This window comes from Ptychodera flava (assembly GCF_041260155.1).
Source record: "Ptychodera flava strain L36383 chromosome 3 unlocalized genomic scaffold, AS_Pfla_20210202 Scaffold_27__1_contigs__length_13241970_pilon, whole genome shotgun sequence".
In the NCBI taxonomy this organism is placed as follows: Eukaryota; Metazoa; Hemichordata; class Enteropneusta; family Ptychoderidae; genus Ptychodera; species Ptychodera flava.
In genome coordinates, this window is record NW_027248281.1 from 11,691,614 (window position 1) to 11,699,972 (window position 8,359).

Here is an 8,359-nt window from a genome sequence, read left to right on the forward strand (position 1 = left end):
AAGATTACTGTTTAAACTCTACATTTTTAGCGTTTATCTCCTCATCCAGAGAATTTGACCAGTTTCATTTCGAGAATAATGTAGTTGTTAGGTATCGGATCTGGCCACCATTTGTGTTCAAGTCTGTACAAAGCACATTTTTCGAAGCGGAAGATTTGAAGCGCTATTCACGGTTTATGCTCACAGTACAGACATATTGAGATGAATCACATGTTTATGCCAAGTTATTTTATCTTCAAATAAACACAATGACATAAACAAACCAAAAAGCTTCATGGTGCATATTAACGAGAGCATCTTGCTCCCATTTCATGGAGAACGACTGTCACAATTTGGTACGGCGTCGGTACATATGTCAACGAACGGGCGAAAACACATTAAGTAGGTCACAGTCCATTAACTGAAGGAATCGTCCATTTCTGCTAAGAGGGGGTAAAGACCAGCGAAAATCAACCAATTTACGAGAAGAAATATGTGACTCTTTAACAACTTAATTCGCAATGCTTTCCAATACGCTACCAGAACAACGACAAATGCCAAATCAACCTACCCTTTTCATTCTTTTTGCGTGGGATTAGGAAACCCAGCAACACTGTTTTCAAGTACATAAGTGAGACATTTCTTGGTCTATTAAAACTCACTTCGACAACATCTTAGATTTGTTAAGTTGGAACTTTCTTGTTCTGATGCTCCGCTGCTGATGAAATGGTAGGCTCTTCTATGGCCTGCGAATGCAATAGAAGGATTGTAAACAATCCCATTGCTGTTTATCTTGTTCTTTGTTTTTCACAATTGTTTCGTCTCGTCAACAACAACAACACCAACAGCAACAACACCAACAAAAACAATATTGATTCATTGTTGATTCAATATTGATTCATTGACAAATCAATAACGTGAATACTTGTCAATTAATCATACTAGGAGAGTGGAAAATGTAATCTGTAATAAAAATGATATTTTGTGAGAAAAATTACAAAGAATTACTGGTGCAGGACTGACCAACGCTGGAACCACACCTAGGCATACTTTTTATAATATTATCTAGCGGTATGTTTGTATTTTGTGCCATTTCAATCATCCTATATAAGCCTCACTTGTCCCGTAAGGCAATTGCGGCGCAATGCTCTCAAAGTTTGCCACAGATAGTATTTGTCACTCGGTGTACGATAATACTACATAATATTAATTTTATAGGGCCAGTAATGCTAACTTTCGATGATTTTTCATTATTTGTATTTTATATCGATTTCAAATTCTTATTCCACTCCCAAAACAATATTGAAACACCAACTATTTGACTTGTCAACTTAGCGTTTATATTTGTAATTTGCATTATTATTGTTTACATTTGAATTCTAGTCCGGACCAGAAGTCACTCTAATTTCAACAATTACAATACAGTTTACACACGTACGGGCTGAATTGACAATCTGAATACTGTGTATATCAACATGCTTTGGCGAGTAGAACAATACGTTGTGGTTCACGTTCAAAATAAAAATGGTGAAAATATTTATCAAAAGTTAGCATTACTGGCCCTTTAATGAAATGTGGAAATTGCTCGGTGTTGGCTAAGACCAGCACTATTACTCTTATATTTATAAGTGGTATAGTTTGGTTTGCTTTAAAATGACATTACATTAGTAGTTAAAATAAGAAAAGCATTCCAAGGTTAACCGTGTCATGGATGGCCCAGACGATACATGTTCTTTCATTTTCTCGGCAATCTTCACCTTTGTTTGTTGCTATGTTTGCTGGCACAAAGGAGGTAAATACCCTCCATACCGGCATGTGGACAGCGTCAAAAAATTTTGCCCGACCGATTACACATGGCTTGTATTAAATATAGCAACCCTGAGCATTTTAAGTCACCAACACACGGAGAAAAAATAAAATATTCTGAGCCCCCTCTAAACAAAAATGCCAGGTTCATATAAAACGTGACAAGCATATTGCAGAGGCATGTCTGTAACATGAAGGTCTACTAGTTGGTAACGCCATGAAAAAAAGTTTATGAGTTACCTCCATGCTCTATGCCTGAAAAGCAGAACATTGAGAAGACAAATTCGATGAAAACACGGACTGGGGTTACTTAATTCAGCGAGCACATTGGGACAGAGAGCTTTTGAGCGCTATTGTTAAGGCACATGCATACTTTATGATGGTAAACTGATTTTCAGTATGAAAAAGGGGAACATTATATTGGGAATTTCCAACTTGAGTAAATATTTAAACAAAGCACAGAGTTTACCTCCGGAGGGACCTATTCATCCTAGTGAATAGGCACTTTAACTTGAATGCGAATAGGGGGGCTATCAATGATGACATTGTTGATATGCCTGACCACTCTTTTCATCCCCAGACAGCTATCAGTAGCTGTTTGCGTCTGGACGGTCTGCTGTACCATAGACCCTGGACCCCAGGGTCCCTAACCGTACAAAACATAATATCGTTCCTAGTAAACACCTCTGCAACACCTGGAGCGACTTGGGGGTCGTTACCACAACTTATGAGGGCGCTGTTGAATACCAACATTACACCTTGGTCACTCATCCACCGTATTCCTGTTTATATCGGCGGGGTGTGCACGAATTGAATACTACGTGTTGATTTGTTGACGTTTGGCCTTAAATGTCATTGGACGAACGTCTTAGTGAAACCTGCTCTCTATACGTTCCTGTACCATGTATGAGATATAATGCGAGAAATTGTGACCCAATGTGCTGTACAACAATGGTAGTTGTACTTGTGCAACGTAATGATGTATACAATCGTTATGTGTAACATCAAGGGAGTCGGAATAATTGACTCTTTAATCACTGAAATCACTGAACGATTATCAGATGTGAATTCTTACCCGTGAAAACACAGGTACCTGCAATGTGTGTATAACACACATCGTTATCTGGTGCGGTCGTTGTTTGAGTCTTGTCGAGACAGGTGATTTGTCGCTGTCGATTGACGCATAATTTAAATTGCTCCTCACCGCGACAGCGATACTGAGCGATACAAGGTTGTCAGGGTATGGTCTCAGCTCATTGAAGCTCTTATATCGGTTAACAGTTCAATGGGTATTTATAGACATCTGAGGACAATGTACACAAATCTAGAATACATATATAGTTGACCAGGTGATCGCGTTACTTGCTAGAGTTCATCACAGCGCAAATTGAGCTGACAATTTCATGGGAAAAAGACAGGTAATGAATGTAAATTCGATTGACGGATTTAGATCCCTTTCCATTCATCAAATAATGAAAGCGTTGATAGCGTATCACGGCTGTAAAATCACTAATGAAGATCCAAACAGGACGCATCAACGATAAGTTTGGGTTTTTTTTCTAAACTTTGAAACCATTTTTACAACATCTGTTTTTTGCTTAACTTGCATCATTTACTCTTGCGGAATGTAAACGTTTATAGAGACACGTTTGGAATCAGTCGCGATATTATGTTCAGATAATCTGAACACGCATGGCTTTCCTTTCTAAGGGCACTGTATCGGCCGTGAGCTGATATTTAAATTGGCCCTTCCAATATGACCTCTAACAGGTCAACGGGACAAACGTCTTCGCAGAGTACAAGTATGTCGTAAAATAAAAAGGTGTTGATAACACACCATCAAATATAGAAAAACATCGAAATGAGTTTTAGAATGTCTAAGGCTAACTGGTCCGCATTCTTTTCTCCTTGACTACGAAACCAGCATCGAAGTAGAATGCGTCATCTCTCATCTCGTCACAATCAAATTTTCACATGACTGTTCTGGTCTGCTTGACTGTGAAGGCTAAGTTTGAAGCTCTTAGTGTTATTGAAGTCTGTATAGTTTTTCTTTGTGAAATTAAATATTGCATATTCCCCAGAGAGTTAACATAAGATTGGCGGCCTCTTTGAATTTCATTTGTCTGTAAATGCTTGGTAATTTGTTAATCTATTGCCAAACTTTGCACGATGAACCATGGTTTTCGTTTGTTAATTTGAAAGAAAGTTTTCGAGACTCAGCAGAAAGATCTAGCGACTAAAGGTTTAAGTATTTCAGTTGCGAGGCGCGATCTGTCGTAAAGCTTCACAAGTTACATGCAAAATGACAAGGAAGTAGGTGATATGAATCAGCTCGTTTATCGTAGGATTCTTATCGTCTGTATATGTGACAAGCAAAGCTGGTGACTGTTTAAGTTACAGAAATTCACAGGACACTTGAAAGCCAGTCATTCTGAGCGGCAACCGTCAATTCGTGGTAATCACATTTGATACTAAGTCCGTGAGCGTGTAAAATCGAACTGATAAACGTCGTAAAAATCGAAGTAGTTACTGGCTGACACTTGGTGTTTATCTTCGTTTCTTTTTTCTAGATCTTATCAGTCCAACAAAAAAGTCATGTAACGAAAAGTCTAAACTGAGATTTATGTACACCTAGCGCTCTGAGTTCATAGTGTTTCGTTTCAAGTGCGAGCACGAAAAGAAAACTATGTAAATTCTCTTTATTTTACAGTATTTTATGGTTCTCAAGGAAAAAGTATAAAATCTTATCTGACCTACTTACCTACCCTAATTTTCGAGGGAAGCGCGCACATACGTTTTTATTTGGCCTGATATTTGTTATACTTCCAATAAAGAGCTATACCCTCTGTAAACAGCCACTTTTTTACTTTTACTTGATATTTTAGTAGCAACCTCTGACCACTTGACCACTTACTATAGTCCATAAACACTCGTAAATGACCTACCGTGTTGACCTTGCCAGCGGATTAAATCGGTCAGTCATCATCGTGCGATACACTTAATGATGTGAAAGTCACGTGAAAGTCATGTCATGAGAGTGTATCACGAGATGTTGGCCGATTGACTTTAACCCTTGTAGCTGATTGAATAGTGTTGATCGACTATCAGTAGTGTTTGGTCACGTGATCACAGACTGCTATAAAAATGCTCACTTACGGGCGAGGAGAGGGCATATACAGAATACAAATTGCTCTCGGAAATATCATGATATCATCAAAAGGATATGAGAATTTCGCACCATTCCCTGTGGTTCTGGTGTCTTGTCTCGGATCCAACCTATGCATTTTATTGATATTTTTGAAATCTCTGAAGCAGTTTCCCTCATTGTCTGTGTGTCCTTGTAGGGCAGCGCGGTAAACCTTCAACTGTACGACGTCCCGGGCGCGCCTATCTTCATGTAAATGTTATGACCTATGTAAATAAGATGACCTAGGCCTATCCTCAATACAAATAGAGGTACACGGTATTGAAGATGACCCAGGACTATCCTCAATACAAATACATGTGCAGACTATTAAAGATGACCACGGCATATCCTCAATACAAATATATGAACAAACTATGAAAGATGATCCAGGCATATCCTTAATAAAAATACATGATTGTACACACTATGGAAGATGGCCCTGGCCTATCCACTGAGAATACAAATACAAGTACACACTATGGAAGATGACCAGGCCTATCCAGAATACAAACACATGTACAGACTGTTTGTATTGATGATGGGCCTGGTCATCTTACATAATGTACTCATGTAGATTCTAGATAGGCCTGAGTCATCTTCCATACTGTGTGCATGTATATTTATTTTGAATTGGCCTGGGTCATCTTTTATTGTATGTACCGTACATACAATGGAAGGTGAATCAGGCCTTTCCAATATACACGTATTGTGTATGGGCCTTTGTCATCTTTCATAAGCTTACCGTGCATATATTGGCGTTGTGGATAGGCCCGGGTCATCTCCTTTGCGTTTACATGTATTTGTGGATAGGCTGGCCACCTTCTACCATGTACTGAGTAAGACTATTGTGGGTAGGGTCATCTGATTTGCATAGGTCATAATATTTACATGAAGCTAGGCCTGGGAAGTCGTCCTGTTGAAGGTTTATCGCGCTGCGAAGGCCGGTAAGATTTAAGTGTGGCATTTTCTAGCGATAATTATAACAAATACTCAGAATATTTTAGTGTCAAAACCGGTTTTTACACTTGTGTTATTGATTTGTGAAGCTGTTCCAAAATTTGCCGAATAGTCGCAATGACTAAGTAACTGGGTGAAAATCAAGAGCTTTAATTTTATGGACCCATATTAAATACACGCCAGGAGCACTCCACATATACAAATTCATATTACACTCATTACTGCCGCCCTAATAAGTTACATTTTATCAAAACCGAGTCAGAGTTCAGTTTTCATCAAACTTTTGTTGCCTTTGCATTGTGTGAAGTTCTATAGCAAAAAAAAAATCATGACCCGCGGGAAAAGAGGTGTACATACGTCAGAAGCGGTACGTGAGACAGTTTTCGATATGTCCCGGGATAGAAAGTCAGAAAATCTTTTTTGTGCAAGCAAAGTTTGAAATAGAGTGTTTGAAACCTGCTCATGGACACTGTACGATCGCGAGCAATCTCGGACCGCGTCTCAGCCTAGAGAACGAGCCTACAGAACGAAAACTAAACCTGCGCATAAGTGGTAGTTTAGCGGAATTATTTCAATACATTTATCACAGGTCTTGACATGTTTTCGTTATCTTCTGATCATGACTTGGTGATAATAAAATGAATATGGAGGGGGGGGGGCAGTTAGTGAGATTTTGTTTTTCACGTAGCCATGGTGGCGTAGACGTTAACAAAACATAGATTTTTCAATATCATCATAGTTGCCACAAATCGTATGTGTGACACGCTTACAAATTTCAATGACGCTGGATAACTATTGAACCGTCATGTGAAAAGTCTTCCATAGTTTAAATGACTGATTACAACGTTAGCATCTATGAAACAGTTATCCATTTAGTTCGAAAAGTTCCATGTAGAATACGTGTCCGGGAACACTATGAATGCCGCGGCAGAGGTCTGTATCAGATAAATCATGAATAAACACAATATATTTGCGTAGACGATAACATTTCATTAAAGTCATAAGTGTGGCGATTGTTCAGTGTATCAGTAATGTAACAAACATCGGTAGCATTACACCGAGGCATTCGTGTTTCTGTGAGAATAGCAGTAACGCTGCTATGAAATGTTTTGGTTGTAAATGATTCTAAGCTAACTTGATATTGCCAGCCCGTGGCTGTATGTTTTAATGAACCCCGTGCCACTCTTTTTCAAACTGTAACTTACAGAGTTAACATTATGAAGTCATTCTAGCTTTAATGCTTCATTCAGATCTTAGTTTTTAGTTATGATTGCGCTAATGTACTCACCATTTGGGCTTTAAAGTCCAAGGTGGTGAAGAAATCGAATATGAATTTAAGGTTGCATAGCATGAAGGCGAAATGGAAAATGTGTTTTACGCTAACATGCCACCAAAATTATGGTACTTAGTTCGGGGTAATTTATTATATTTTTTTTGTTGGTTGGGATCCATAAAAGATAGGAAATTGAGAGAATTTATTCAATTTGCTTTGGAAATGGGTGTACAGGGTCTGCAGGTTTACCGGAAACACACATCGTTTCATTGGGTCCGAATTTGTGTTCAGTATTATACAACATGTAATTTTGCTGACCACGGTGGCCTAACTTTGGGTAAGCATAAACGGATTATATTATGGATGAATTACTTGTGCACATACGTTTTATTGCTAGCTACTCACTGTAAGGTACTTTAAAATAGATTAAGATCTTGCAAACTTTTTATAGATTTCGATTGATAACGGCTTGGCAAGCCAGGTCATGCATAGATAAACCAGCTGAAGAAAGAGCCCAGATGTTAAATTTCCTCTTAAAAGGAGACCGACACAAAAGCGAGAACCAATAAGATTTATAGATACGTCTACGTATACCCGCTCGCTGATAACAGTGACGTCACTGTTTCTTGATAATTATGGTACGATATCAACAATGTGCGTTACAATTGCATTTGAATACTTGTTTGAATTTTTCAATACATTGTCAATTTTGTTTAACTCGATGTCCGACAAACTTTTATTAATGAGGGTGACATGTTGATAAAAAATCTAACCTTTGTCCCTCGTTGGACGATGTATTTACACAATAAAACAGGCAAGTCCTCACAGTTATAAATTAAAACCAAGCTAGCGATTCAGATTTTCAAAAACGCCCGTAGATATAAATCAGAGACTCTATGTGGCGACAGAAAATTTAGACATTTTCTTTAATCACAAATAATTGCAGTAACTTACCAGTGAATGTATTTCATTTATATTTGAAAGTATATGTATATATTGGAGAGACCGTAACACCGTTACGCAGCTTGGTGTACTTTTACGACTTCTTGGAAAAATTTATTATTCTGAGAGTTTGATGATCAAATTACTCGTTTTAAACGCGATCATTCTTGGAATGTTGCCTTCTCGAAACATGTGTGTTTATAACGGTTGACAAA